Genomic DNA, 16,026 nt, shown 5'->3' with positions numbered 1-16,026 from the left:
CTACCAGATGGAGAGTCTGGAGGGAGGTGCAGAGAGGATTTACAAAAGGGCACAAGGAAACTGTTGGTGGTAATGTTTACTTTCATTATCTTGACCGTGGCTGTGGTTTCACAGTTGTATGCATATGTCACAATTTGTCAAGTTCTACACTTTAAACAAGTGTAACTTATTGTATGTCAATTATCCTTCAATAAAGCTATCTTCTTAAGATTTTATTTTTGAGTAATCTCTACATCCCACGTGGGGCTCAAACTCACAACCCAGAGATCAAGAGGCGCACACTCCACGGACTGAGCCAGCCAGGTGCCCCTCAATAAAACTATTTTGAAAGAATCCAGAGAACTTTACAAGACTCTGCCGTTTCACCTCTGTCATGTCAGCGTTTTTTCACCCGAAAGCTCCCTCCCAGCTGTACTCCCTGAAACTTATTTTGCTCTTCTACACTCACCAATGCTCTCCAATTTCTCCCATCCACATTGCTCTATTCCAGGGTGCACCCCCTTTCTCGCCACATTCATTGGTGCTCTTCTCCCTAAGGCTGTCCAGGTCCTAGGATGATGCATATATAAGACTCCTGCAGAACTTAGCACAGCGTCTTACTTCTGATTTAGTTTGGTGGTTAAAAGCAGAGACTCTGTCTGGACATCCGGGTGGCTCAGTCAGCTAAGCATCTGACTTCAGCTCAGGTCATGATCTCACTGTTGGTGAGTCTGAGCCCGCGTCGGGCTCTGTGCTGACAGCTCAGAGCCTGGAGCCTGCTTCCAATTCTGTGTCTCCCTCTCTCTACCCGCCCCCCTGCTCAGACTCTATCTCTCTCTCAAAAATAAATAAACATTAAAAAAAAAAAAAAAAAAGCACAGACTCTGGGACAAACTCCTTGGGTTCCAGTCCTGGTTTTTCTACCCTGACTCACGTTCATTTACCTTTATATGCCTTAGTTGCCTTATCTATAAAATGGGCATAAAGGCACAGCATAAGGAATATAGTCAATGAAATTGGGATAGAGTTGTATGGTGACAGATACTACATTTGTGGGGAGCACAGCATAGTGTATAGACTTGTCAAAACACCGTGTTGGGGTGCCTGGGTGGCTCAGTTGGTTAAGCGTCTGACTTCGGCTCAGGTCATGATCTCGCGGTCGGTGAGTTCAAGCCCCGCGTCGGGCTCTGGGCTGACAGCTCAGAGCCTGGAGCCTGCTTCGGATTCTGTGTCTCCCTCTCTCTCTGACCCTCCCCCGTTCATGCTCTGTCTCTGTCTCAAAAATAAATAAACATTAAAAAAAATTAAAAAAAAAACAAACACCGTGTTGTATGCCCAAACTCATGCACCACTGTGCATCAATTATACTCAATTTTTTTAAATTTAGTAAATAAATGAAATGGGCATAAAATTAGTGCTTTCCTCGCCGGGTTGGTGTGATGATTAAGTGAGTTAATATATGTAAGAAGCTTGGATCAGTTCCTGGCACGCAGTAAGCATAGGTAAGTGTTTGCTTTCATTTATATTTGGGACAAGGGTGGAGACATGCCGAAAATTGGCTGGGTAGCTGTTTCTAGGGGAGAGAGAACTTTAGAGCTGTCTGGGAAATAACTTCACCGTGGTTTCTTCTTGGTGGGAGGGTCCATTGCTGCTGGCCCTTCTTTTGTTAAAAATTCTGATTGATTTTCCTTTGTTGCTGCTTTTCCCCATGGCATATACAGACACGGGGGACACGGTGATCCTGTTATTAAGGAGAAATACAAACGTAACGCAGGGGCAACGTTATTGCGCTGAGCCTTTGAACATTTGTTATGTGAACTCGGGGAAGGGAATGGTATACTGGATGCTCCAGAGGCTGGTATTTCCAGCCATTTGTTTGGTCAGACATTTGTCAAGTCGTTCTTTCCTGATTCATTAGCACTGAGAGAACAAGGTAAAACAGAGAGGCAATGTCCCTTCGGCAGAACATGGACATGTTCTGTGGATCCAGCAGAGGACCCTGACCCCAAGGATACCACTCTATCGGGTCATAGATAGATGCGGGACCCCTGCTTTCTCTTTGCTTGTTGATCCAGCCTTGTAAGAATTCCTCTTACCTAATAAAGCCTAATCCTTAACGTATGCTGAGTGACATAGTAGAATGCACCTTAAATCCTGGGACACAGGGGTGCCTGGGGTGGCTCTGTTGGTCGAGCCTTTGGATCTTGATTTCGGCTCAGGTCATGATCTCATGGGTTTGTGGAATCAAGCCCCACATTGGGCTCTGCACGGATGGTGTGGAGCCTCCTTGGGATTCTCTATCTCCCCCTCTCTCTGCCCTTCCTCTGCTCTCTCTCCCTCAAAAAATAAATAAATAAACTTAAAAAAAATCCTGAGACACAATAGGCGGTGACCCAGAAAGGCCCACCTGGCATGACAGAAACACACTGAGAGTCATATAGTTCTATCCTTCCGTCTCAGTTTCTGTTTATTGTTGGCTTGGGGACTAGGATGATTCTCGGGGCAGAGAAGTCCCTACAGAATAATTAAAATTCGACTGTATAAACATTTCCACAAATTAAACCAAAGAAGTGTATTTGGCTCTAGCTGAATCTAGACACTAATTGCTTCTTTAAATAAAATCATAAGGCCTTCTTTTAATTTTTTAAATTTCTAAATGATCTTTTCTTTGTGTTAAAAAATGCATTACATAGGGGCATCTGGGTGGCTCAGTCGGTTAAGCCTCCGACTTCAGCTCAGGTCATGATCACACGATCTGTGAGTTCAAGCCCCGCGTCGGGCTCCATGCTGACAGCTCAGAGCCTGGAGCCTACTTCGGATTTTGTGTCTCCCTCTCTCTCTGCCCCTCTGTCGCTCACACCCTGTCTCTCTCTCTCTCTCTTTTTCTCAAAAATAAACAAACATTAAAAAAATAAAATAAAAAATAAGTAAATAATGCATTACATAAAATTTACCATCTAAACCGTTTTTAAGTGTACTGAACTGTGCGGTTAAGTATATCTACAGTGTGGTGCAACCAATCTCCCACATCTTTTAATCTTGCAAAGCTGAAAGTCTATGTCCATTAAACAACAATGCCCCGTGGGTGCCTGGGTGACTCAGTCGGTTAAGCGTCCGACTTTGGCTCGGGTCACGATCTCACGGTTCGTGAGTTCAAGCCCCGCGTCGGGCTCTGTGCCGACAGCTCAGAGCCTGGAGCCTGCTTCACATTCTGTGTGTCCCTCTCTGCCCCTCCCCTGCTTGTGTCCTGTCTCTCTCTAGCTCTCAAAAATAAATAAACATTAAAAAAAATTAGAAAACAACAACTTCCCATTCTGCCAAGCTCTAGGCAACCATCATTCTACTTTTTGTTTTTATGAATTTGAGTACCCTAGATATGTAAGTGGATCACACAGTATTTATCTTTTGTGACCAGATTAATTCACTTAGTTTAATGTCTTCAAGGTTTATCCATGTTGTAGCACACGTCAGAATTTCCTTCTTAAGGCAGAGTAATATTCCATTGTATGGATACACTGCATTTTATTAATCCATTCATCTGCTGGTGGACATTTGAATTGCTTTAACCTCTTGACTATTATGAATAACGCTGCCATGAACATGGGTTCATGTTCAACACAGGTAACTTTTCAGCTTCCTACTTTCAGTTCTTTTGGATATATACCCAGAAATAAAATTGCTGGATCATATAGTAAAGGCTTATCTTGAAAAAAATCATTATTTTAATCTTAAAATGAACAGGACTCTCTTGTGGCATAGAAGATGTTATTTACATGAATTTTTTTAATGTTTATTTAAAAATTTTTTTTTAATTAATGTTTTTTATTTATTTTTGAGAGCGAGAGAGACAGTGTGAGCAGGGGAAGGGCAAAGAGGGAGGGAGACACAGAATCTGAAGCAGGCTCCAGGCTCCGAGCTGACGGCACAGAGCCTGACGCGGGGCTCGAACTCACGAACCGTGAGATCACGACCTGAGCCAAAGTTGATGCTTAACCGACCGAGCCACCCAGGTGCCCCTAATGTTTATTTACTTTTGAGAGAGATAGAGACAGAGTGTGAACAGGGGAGGGTCAGAGACAGAGGGAGACACAGATTCTGAAGCAGGCTCTAGGCTCTGAGCTGTCAACACAGAGCCCGATGTGAGGCTCAAACTCACAAACTGCTAGATCATGACCTGAGCTGAAGTCGGACACCTAACTGACTGAGCCACCCAGGTGGCCGTTATTTACATGAGTTTTTTAAGGTGGGGATATTCCCAAACTGGTCTGATTCAGTGTAATCTCTATCAGTGTCCGAGCTGACTTCTTTGTAGAAATTAACAAGCTAATTGTAAAATTTATATTGAATAGTAAGGGACACAGAGGAGCCAAAACAATCTTGAAAAAAGAAGTAGCAGAAGGATCACACTTCTCAGTTTCAAAACTTACAAGAAAGCAATGGCAATCAACACAGTGTGATATCGGCATAAAAATAGTTATAGACCCATAGAATAGATGTGTGAGTCCAGAAGTAAACCCATCCATCTATGGTCAACTGATTTTCAACAAGGGTGCAAGATCACTTAATGGGGAAAGAATAATCTTTTCAACAAATGCTACTGGAAAAACTGATGACACACAAGCAAACGAACGAAGTTCTCACACAGTATCCAAAGATGACCTCAAAATGGATATAAAATATGAAGCTATAAAACTCCGAAAAGAAAATGTAAGGGTAAATCTTCATGATCTTGGATTTGGCAAAGGATTCCTCACCAAAAGCATGAGCGACAACAACAAGTAGATAAATCGGACTTCAACAAGGTTAAAAATGCTTCAGAGGACCCTGTCTTTGTCCGTTGGAGCCGCTGTAAGAAAATACCAGAGACTGGGCAGCTTACAGACAACGGAATTTTATTTCTCACAGTGGTGGAAGCTGGAAGTCTGAGATCAGGGTCCCAACATGGTCAGGTGAGGGCTCCCTTCTTCTCATTGTGTCCTCACGTGGCAGAAAACGCTAGGGAGCTCTGTGGTCTCTTTTGTAAGAGCATCATCCCACGCACTCTTCCTTATGATTTTAACATTTCTTCTAGCTTTATTATAAAAATAGAGCATATGAAATATACATAACATGCGAAGTAAGTGTTAATCAACTGTTTATGTTATTGGTAAGCCTTCCAGTCAACAATAGGCTATTAAGAGTTAAGTATTCGGGGAATCAAAAGTGAAATTGCAGATTTTCAACTGTTCAGGGAGTCAGTGCCTCGAACACCCATGCTGTTCAAGGGTCAGCTCTGTAGAGAAAGTAGATAAGTGTTTGCTTACAGCTGGGATGGGGAGGGAAGCAGGTAAGAAGAGGAATAAAAGGGATGGGATTTCTTCTGAGGTGATGAAGTGTTTTAAGATTGACTAGTGATGGTTGTGCATATTCTGTGAAGCTACTAAAAATCATTGAATTGTACAATTTATCTTTTTTTTTTTTTTTTAGAGAAAGAGCATGCGAGCATGCGCACGCGCCCTCGTGAACCAGGGAGGAGCAGAGGGAGAGAGAGAATCCCAAGCAGGTTCCACGGCTCAGTCCAGCACCAAGCCCCACATTGGGTTCAGTCTCACGACTGTGAGATCATGATCTGAGCCAAAATCAAGAGTCGGACGCTTAACCTGAGCCACCCAGGCATCTCTGAATTATATACTTTAAAGGGGTGAATTGCATGGTATGTGAATTATATCTCCGTAAAGCTATTTAGGGGGGGAAAATTTATTGGAAAGATCAAGACTCATGTAACTCTAGGGCAGGGCTGTGTCTTTTGGGCTCTCAAAAGACTCTTTGAGGACTCTGGCCCAGAGCAGGAGTCTCTAACTTCCAGCATCAACACCACCAGAGAACTTCTTAGAAAATCAGATCTCTGGGCCACACCCAGACCTACTGAATTGAAAACTCTGGGCATGGGGCCCAACAATCTGTGTTCTAAGGAACCCTCTGGTGATGGATACTGGTACAGTCTCAAGTTTGAAAATCGCTTGAGCACTGTGGGGAAGCCAGGAAGATTCTACCTCACCTCTGTTCTTTCCAGTCATATGTCTCTCTGTTGCTACAGACAGACTCTCCACACTCCCCATTCTCCCCACAGACCACTGTAGTTTTCATGGTAGAAAATGGCCACCAACGATTCCCAAATTTAATTTTTTTTTTTTTTTTTTTTTTTAGCACTAGCCAAATTGAGACTAGCATCCGGTTCCAATTACAGAGGCTGAGGGAGAAACTCAGGTGGCCTGGTTTGTGTTAGCCACCTCCTCAAGGTTGCTCTCAATATGACCTTTGAAAGGAGGAAGGCTGGGGTTCAGAAGGGGAGAAAAAACAATGAATATCCTTTATGGGAGGTGATAGAAGAAAATCTAGGGTGACTAACCATCATGATTTAGCTGGGACTTTCCTACTTTTGTGCCGAAAGTCTCACGTCCTGGGAAACCCCTTCGTCCTGAGCAAGCTACAGTTGGTCACCTGAGAACTGAAGGCCGAGGCAGGAAGGGAAGGGCCTTCATGGGGGAGAAGGGAGGGTGCAAAAAAGAAAGAGGAGGTGGTGAGACTCCCAAATGGGGGTATTTGGAGATGTTTGGTGCGTTTTTGGTTGTCACCATTTCTGGAGTGTGCTAGCAACATTCTGTGATACTTGAGTGAAAACTACACAAGGAAGAATTGTGCCCCAAATGCCAGTAACTCTCCTGCTGAGAAACTTTTGTAACAAAAACGAAGGCATGACCTTTAACCTAGTTGCATATTAGAATCACCTGAAAGCTCTACAGTACCCAGATTGGACCTCCAGCCCTAGCCCCAGGGTTTCTGATTTAACTGGTCTAAGGAGGTAGTCAAGGCCAAAATTAAAGTTCTCCCAGGTGATTTTAGTGTGCAGCTGGGTTGATAGGACCAGGGCGAATCAAAGTAACAAGTAGAGAGGGATCGATCATGGAGGTTGGAGTCCTGAAAGGTGAATTATTTGGACGTTGGGGGAAGAGGGAAGTTGGAATGTCTGAGGTTGTAGAGAGATCTAGAAGGCTGGGGCATGATGAGGGCTTGGGGTTTGTTCATGGAAAGAAGTCCTGCAGTTGAGATCCAGCAGCTTGGAACGAAAGCAGGTATGTGCTCGGTGGTCACTAAGCAGAACGGAGGGAAGGTGAGAGTCAGAAGTGGGTCTAAATACCTAAATTCTTCAGGAAGCGAGAACTGGCCGATAAGCTCAGAGAAGCGGGGAGATGCAGGCAGTGTGACAGGTGTGACAGGTGCTTGGCTCGTGGATGAACCAAGCCTTTGGTTTGTTTACTGCCTGGGAAGTTCATTAAATACACTGTTCCTCCAGTATTTGAAAAGCCTTTTGATGAGGGTAAAAACTTGTGATTTCTAAGTCTCTCAACAAGACCAGAAGTGACTGTTGGACTTCACATATGTGTAAACTGGTATTTAACTACTTTAACAGTCGTTTCCGCTAGGCCAATTCCAAGGCACTTTCACATTATCTTATTTGGTCCTCTTTATGTGTGGTAGGTAACTATCATGACCCCTTTAGGCCGGAGAGGCCAGCTAAGGAAAATAGTTACTCAGCTAGAGTCACATGGCTAGAAAAAAATGGCGTTGGGATGGGCACCAGGGGGTCTGATTTTAGGACAGCCCTCTTTCTACCAAGCCGTGTGAGAGAGACAGAGAGAGAGAGAGAGAGAGAGTGAGGCCTTCTGCATTTTCGAGGAAGTGAATTCTTCTGGAAGTGCCTGACTGGGCAACAGTTTGAATCACACCAGTCCCAATGCATTGCTTAAAAACCTGAAAGAAAACTGGGCTAAGTGTCAAGAAATGTAGATATAACATGTCTTACAAAAAGTAATCTTGTTGAGAGAAAGCTACTCCCTCTACCCCAATGTCTGGCTTCCAAAGAGAAGAGCTCAACAGAGGAAGACTTTGTAGGAAACAAAAGAGGGGGATTCAGGGGCAGCTTGGTGGACCCTTGCTGAACTGTGTGTTTTTTCTCCATTGCCCCTGGGTTCTCTGTGCAGGAATGTATTTCCTTTGCTAAAACATATCTCCCTTTTTTGGTCTCTGAACTGCAGGATACCAGGCACAAGATAATGATAAAAATAAAATAAAATAAAATAAAATAAAATAAACCTCCCACTTTGTTAATGTGGAGAACAATTCAAACTGACTCAGTGCTTTCCCACCCAATGTATCAGAATTGTCCCTCAGAACATCTTTAAACAAGGCTTCTTTGGACTGCAAGCAGTTAATTTGTGCTTTCATTATTCCACAGACATTCGCGATCTTAAAAAAATTAAAAAGAAATGCATGATCTCTATTCACCACCCCCCCCCTCCCCCAGCCTCTTCCACCAGTTTGAATTTGCTTTGCAAGCAAAATCGGGTGAAAGGTTGGCCAGGACTGAGGGCACTTCTGAGGGGAGAGCTGGACAAAAGCAGACGCTGTCCTCAGCGCATGAGCCCTGCATGTGGATTTAATTGAGGGAAAAGAGATTTGTTCGATGCTGGGTTTATAGCTGTCTCGCATTGTGAAGCTGGAAAGCATTTGGTCTAGAACATGTGTCCCAAGGGCTGAGTAGTCAGGAGAAGGGCCAGGAGAGACTTGGGCTGTGCAGCCTTTTTTGGCAACTAGCCACCAAGATTTAGTAAACACTGGTTCCCTGATGGTTCTGACTTTTTTGCGTTTATAGTATCATTTGGGAAAAAAAACAGCTGTTGGTTTTTTTATCTTTTTATTTATTTTTTAAGTAGGCTCCATGCCCAAAGTGGGGCTTGAACTCACGAACCTGAGATGAGGAGTCGAGAGGCACCTGTCAGTTAAGTGACTTAAGTCCGACTCTTGATTTTGGCTCAGGTCATGATCTCAGGGTCGTGAGATCAAGCCCTGCATCCAGGCAGCATAGAGCCTACTTTGGAATCTCTCCCTCTCTCTCTCTGCCCCTCCCCCATGCATATGTGCTTGCACTCTCACTCTTAAAATAAACTTAAGGGGCGCCTGGGTGGCTCAGTCGGTTAAGCGGCCGACTTCAGCTCAGGTCATGATCTCGCGGTCCATGAGTTCGAGCCCCGCGTCAGGCTCTGGGCTGATGGCTCAGAGCCTGGAGCCTGCTTCCGATTCTGTGTCTCCCTCTCTCTCTGCCCCTCCCCCGTTCATGCTCTGTCTCTCTCTGTCTCAAAAATAAATAAAACGTTAAAAAAAATTTTTTTTAAATAAATAAATAAACCTAAAAAAAAAAAAAAAAAGGGGACACGCTCTACTGACTGAGCCAGCCAGGCATCCCAGCTGTATTGGTTTTGATCAAATATGTTTGTCAAAAATGTAAATCATCATTATAAAGAAAATTCAAGTTATATAATCATTATTATTTATATAACATTAATGCATACAACAAATAATTATTTTGTACCTGCCATTTGCCAGGCACCTTTCAAAGCACTGGGGATAGAATAGTGACCAAAATAGAGCCCCTGTCTACATACAGCCTACGTGTTAATGGAGGAGTAGCCAAAAAATAAAGAAATATGGAATATGTCAAGTGGTGATAAGAAAGTATAAGCCGCTCAAAATCCCATCACTAGAAATAACCATTGTTAACATTTTGGTGAATAGCCTCACAGACACCTCTCCTTGCTTATGTACAAATATAGATATAATTTTATATCAACGGGTATTTTCATAGGCTGGGCACAACCTGTTTATGTTTCTAATAATATTTTCTGACATCTTGTCATGTGAATAAATAAAAATTGACATGATTCTCCCCCTGGTTTTGACTTTTTTTTTTTTTAATTTGGAAAATTTCATTTGAGGAGACTTCTTCCGTTTCATCATTTTGGCTAGTTTTCTGTCCCTTATGTGTTTTAAAAGCTTGTGATGTGTCCCATACCTGCGAGCACTACCATATTAAAGAGGGGTCATACACTGTCCACGGCCTGGCCCTTCAGCAGGTGTTTTTTGGAGAGTGTTACTTGCTCTCTGTTTTCGTGAATCTGGTTACTTTATCTCCCTACTCGTAGTGATGTTTTGAACACTCCACAAGGTGTGCTTTGATTTGTTCGTTGAAGTAGCCCTATGGCCCGTCAGGTTGTCCCGGTGGGTCCCTGGAAGCGACTGTTTCTTTTCCTCCCGGACTCTCAGAGTTCAAAGTACTTTAGATTCAACCCTGCTTTGTTTGTGAGATGAGGGAACTTTGGATCCCCCTACTTCTCTGCCATGTTGGCCCTGTGTCTAATTTGGAAAATTTCTAACATGTAGAAAAGTAGAGAGAAAAGGGACACCTGGGTGGCTCAGTCAGTTGAGCGTCTGACTCTTGGTTTCAGCTCAGGTCATGATCTCACAGTTCATAAGTTCAAGCCCTACATCAGGCTCTGCACTATAGTAAAGGAAAGTAAAACTCACTATAGGTGCAGAGCCTGCTTGAGATTCTCTCTCTCTCTCTCTCTCTCTCTCTCTCTCTCTCTCTCCCTCTCTCTCTGCTCCTTCTGCCCACTCTCTCTCTCTCTCAAAATAGATAAATAAACTTAAAAAAAAAAAAAAGGAAAAGTAGAATGATATGACACTTTACTAATCCCCATTTAACAATTATTAACATTTTCTCATATTTGCTTCATCTATGGGGGGTGGGGAGTGGCTTATGTCTGTTAGACTAAATTATAGACTTCATGAACACCTCTTCTTTTTTTTTTTAATTTTTTTTCATGTTTATTTATTTTTTGAGAGAGAGCGAGAACACAAGCAGGGGAGGGGCAAGAGAGAGAGGGAGGCACAGAATCGGAAGCAGGCTCCAGGCTCTGAGCTGTCAGAACAGAGCCCGATGCGGGGCTCGAACTCACGGACCGTGAGATCATGACCTGAGCTGAAGCCGGACGCTTAACCGACTGAGCCACCCAGGCGCCCCATGAACACCTCTTCTGTTTCCACCCCAACTGGATGGATTATAATTCGATTCTGACATAACTACCTGGAGTTAGTATCAGACTCCGCAGTCTTAAGCTCAGTCTCCCACAAGACCACCTTCATTTCAGATGTCAGCTTTACTTCAGGGATCCCAGGCCACCTGCACTCCTGACCAACTGGCTACAAATTCAGGGGTTCCCACAGCCCCCACAGGGTCAGTAATTTGCTAGAACAACTGACAGAACTCAAGGAAGTGCTACACTTATGATTAAAGTTCTATTTTAAAAGGCTATATCTAGGGTGAGGTCTGAGAGGAAGGCAGAGCTCCCATGCCCTCTCTTGATGGACTCAGGGTGTGATACCCTCCTGGCACATCAATTTCTTCATCAACCAGGAAGCTCCACTGAGGCACAATGTCCAGGGTTTTGATCAGGGTTTCATTACTAAGCATGCTTGATTAAATCTGTGATCATGTGATTGAAACCAATCTCCAGCTCCTTTTCCCTCCTAAGAGATCAGTCAAGTCCAAAGTTACAACTCCTGAATTGGTCTTTCCGGTGACCCACCTGCATCCTGGACCGTCTAGGGACCCACCACAAGTCACTTCATTACAATAACAAAGACGTTCTTATCACTCAGGAAATTCCAAGAGTTTTTGAAGCATTTTGTTAGGAACTGGGGACAAAGACCTGATATATTCTTTTTTTATACCATATCACTTGTAAATACTTCAGTACATGTATATAAGGACAGGGGTGCCTGGGTGGCTCAGTTGGCTGGGCTTCCTGCTGCAGGCCACGATCTCATGGTCAGTGAGATCGGAGCCCCAAAGCAAGTCGTCTCTGTGTTGACAGCCCTGAGCCTGCTTGGGATTCTGTCTCTCCCTCTCCCTCTCTCTCTCTTTCTCTGTCCTTCCCCCTCCTCCTCTCCTCCTCTCTCTCTCAAAATAAATAAGCTTTTAACTTTTTTTTTTTAAAGAACGCTTAAAAAAAATAGACATATAGGGGAACCTGGGTGGCTCAGTCGGTTAAGCACCGGACTTCAGCTCAGCTCATGATCTCACAGTTCATGGGTTCAAGCCCCGCGTCAGGCTCTGTGCTGACTGCTCAGGACCTGGAGCCTGCTTTGGGTTCTGTGTCTCCCTCTCTCTCTGCCCCTTCCTGCTCATTCCTCTCTCTCTCTCTCTCTCAGAAATAAATAAACCATTAAAAAAAATAGACATATAAGAACATTTTTCTATATAACCAAAATACCACTATCATATGCGATGTGAGGTCAAGAAAGAACAGTCCAGAAAGAATTCTTGAGATGGTCTTAGTGCAAAAAGGTGCTTTTATTATAGCGTGGGGACAGGACCTGTGGGCAAAAAGAGCTGCACTTTTGCTGTATGAAGCTGGTGGCTATATGCTTAGTGCTCAAGGGGGAGGGGGCCTGCAGGGAGTATTAGATCATAATGTCTTCTTTGAATTTCTACTTTTAAAAGTACTTTCACAAGATTTCTCTGGTGCTTCTCATTCAGCTTGATATTAATTATCAGTGACATGTACAGGCAGTCATGAGGCCCTTTGAGAATGTAGCAACCAGCATGTATTTGATCTTTATCAGAACTATGTAGGCTATAGGTCAGCCTTTTGGGCTAAAGGTGAGTATTTTCCTGCTTCTATCCCTCATCCCTATGTAACAGGGTAACAATACTTCTGACTCGATTTTCAATGGCTGCCTAGTATCTAACGTAGGCATGCACCCTAATGTTCAGTTCCTTATCGACGGAAATGCAGGATATTTTCATTTTTCACCAGGCAAACCACACTGGGATGAACCTTCCTATGTGTGCACCTTTCAACCCTACAAGTATCCTTTCACTACTTGAGAAAACTGTGGCTGTTTGTTCCTAGCAGGAAGCAGTGAAATCCAAGGATTTGTCTTCTAGCTAAGCCTAGTGTATCTCTGTCCTTGAGAGTCAGCACAGCTGTGCTTGAGTTTTTAGTATCATCCGTGTGCCGAAGAAATCTGGTGTTGTTTGGTTCCTTTGGGTGAATATAAGGGCCTTGTCCTAGCTCTCCAAGGCCAAGTGGAGGTAATAGAAAATGCTAGGGACTGAATTGCTTTCCTGCCAAATTCAAAAGTTGGAGCCCTAATCCTGATGGGATGACTGCACTGCAGATAAGATCTTTAGGAGGTCATTTAGATTAAATGAGGTTATAAAGGTGATGCCCTATTCAGATAGGACTGTGGCCTTATAAGAAGAGGAAGAGAGAGAGAGATCACTGTCTTTTCCTCTGCCATATAAGCACACAGTGAGAATTGGCCATCTGTAAGCCAGGAAGAGAGCTCTCACCAGAACCCAGCCATGGTGGCACCCTGATCTTGAAGTTCCAGCCTCCAGAACCATAAGAACATAAACTTCTGTCATTTAAGCCACCCAGTCCAAGGTACTTTGTTATGGCAGCCTAAAGTAAGACAGCAGAGTATTTAATCAAAACTCTTTTGATGACAGGTAACAGAAACTCAATTTGAATTAGGAAAGGAAGTATTGTATTCTTCCTAGAGGGAACTCTAGGAAGGGTTGAACAACCCAAACAAGAATAGGTATTGGGCAGACTTCAAGCTGTATTACAAAGCTCTGATCATTAAGACAGTACGGTACTGGCACAAGAACAGACACTCAGATCAATGGAACAGAATAGAGAACCCAGAAATGGACCCACAAACATATGGCCAACCAATCTTTGACGAAGCAGGAAAGAATATCCAATGGAGTAAAGACAGTATCTTCAGCAAGTGGTGTTGGGAAAACTGGAGAGCAACATGCAGAGAAACGAACCTGGACCACTTTCTTACACCATACACAAAATGGATGAAAGACAAAAATGTAAGACAGGAAGTCATCAAAATCCTAGAGGAGAAAGCAGGCAAAAACCTCTTTGACCTTGGCTGCAGCAACTTCTTACTCAACACGTCTCCAGAGGCAAGGGAAACAAAAGCAAAAATGAACTATTGGGACCTCATCAAAATATAAAGCTTCTGCACGACAAAGGAAACAATCAGCAAAACTAAAAGGCAACCAACGGAACGGGAGAAGATATTCGCAAATGACACATCAGATAAAGGGTTAGTATCCAAAATCTATAAAGAACTTATCAAACTCAACACCCAAAAAACAAATAATCCAGTGAAGAAATGGGCAAAAGACATGAATAGACACTTCTCCAAAGAAGACATTCAGATGGCCAACTGACAATGAAAAAATGCTCAACATCACTCATCATCAAAACCACAATGAGATATCACCTCACACCCGTCAGAATGGCTAACGTTAACAACTCAGGCAACAATAGATGTTGCCGAGGATGTAGAGAAGAAGGATCTCTTTTGCACTGCTGGTGGGAATGCAAACTGGTGCAGCTACTCTAGAAAACAGTATGGAGGTTCCTCAAAAAATAAAAAATAGAACTACCCTATGACCTAGCAATTGCACTACTAGGTATTTATCCAAGGGATACAGGTATGCTGTTTTGAAGGGGCATATGCACCTGAATGTTTATAGCAGCACTATCAACAGTAGCCAAGGTAAGGAAAGAACCCAAATGTCCAATGATGGATGAACGGATAAAGAAGATATGGTATATATACACAATGGAGTATTACTCTGCAATCAAAAAGAATGAAATCTTGCCATTTGCAACTACATGGATGGAACTAGAGGGTATTATGCTAAGCAAAATTAGTCAGCAAAGGACAAAAATCATATGACTTCACTCATATGAGGACTTTAAGATACAAAACCAGATGAACATAAGGGAAGGTAAGCAAAAAATAATATAAAAACAGGGAGGGGGACAAAAACATAAACAGACTCATAAATATGGAGAACAAACAGATGGTTACTGGAGGGGTTGTGGGAGGGCGGATGGGCTAAATGGTAAGGGGCATTAAGGAATCTACTCCTGAAATCATTGTTGCACTATATGCTAACTTAGATGTAAATTTAAAAAAATAATAAAAATTAAAAAAAAATTAAAGAATAGGTATCTGTATTGGGGGTAAGCTATTGACTTTGCCATGCTGCTGTTATGGAAACTGGTCTGGATCAGACAGCAAACGAATCAAGCAGCACTCAAAGGTCTTGGAAGGCAGGAGGTTTATTTTCCACCGGAGGGCTCAGAGGAAATAACTCTCCAGAGGTCTGAGTCCCAAGCATAAGCAGAGGGGACAATATATAGTCTGTTTGGGTGCAGTAAGTGGTGTGGGAAGAAAAACCTGGAAGGGGAGTCTTCAGGCAGGAACTGGTATTCCCCTATCAGTCCTGTCGGCCATCTTATAACAGGTTTTCCCCTATCACTGCTTTTGCAACTTATCCCCAAAGTGCCGTGGCTCATTTCACCCTGGGGCTTGGAGTAGGGGTCAGGGGATGAGAGAAGGAATTACGGAGAACTGTGCGGGGCCATGATCTATGCTTAATGTAACCTGAAGTTCACCACAAGTCAGGAGTACCACACCATGGCAGACCTAAGCTTTTATGGAAGTTCCCCACGGCAGCACCTGCCTGGAACTGGAGAGGAACTTATTTATTGAAGTATGATATTCAACCTTTGGGTAAGCTCACCACTAGTGAGTAAAAGAAACATCCTCTCTTCTTTCCTACAGAAAAACATTCTTTCTTAAATAGAATATATTTCTTGGTTTACAGAAGGAAGAAGTGGGGACCTTTTTGTTGGGAGTGGGGTCGGGCACATTAAACTTTGCACCAGAATTCAATGTTCCTAGTGTGGCCATTGTGCCTTAGGACAAAAGTCATCATAGAGCTTTTGGTATTTCAAATGTTTTTCTTTCTTTCTTTCTTTCTTTCTTTCTTTCTTTCTTTCTTTCTTTCTTTCTTTCTTTTTTTAAAGATTTTAAGTAATCTCTACACTCAACATGGGGCTGGAACTTACAACCCCGAGATCAAGAGCCACATGCTCTACCAACTGAGCCAGCCAGGCACCCCAGGTATTTAAAACGTTTCTAACATTTTCTTTCAGATTTATTATTCTCACAGTATTTGACCCTTCTGGAGCATTTGATGCTGCTTCAGAGATGATCCCTTTGCAGTACATGCTCCTGATTCCCCATCTTCCCCTCTGGCTACTCCTTCCTAGCTTCCGCTTC

The sequence above is a fragment of the Panthera tigris genome, chromosome A2 (assembly GCF_018350195.1).
Source record: "Panthera tigris isolate Pti1 chromosome A2, P.tigris_Pti1_mat1.1, whole genome shotgun sequence".
NCBI classification, from domain to species: domain Eukaryota; kingdom Metazoa; phylum Chordata; class Mammalia; order Carnivora; family Felidae; genus Panthera; species Panthera tigris.
The sequence above is the reverse complement of the archived record's forward strand: the minus strand, read 5'-3'. Positions refer to the sequence as shown.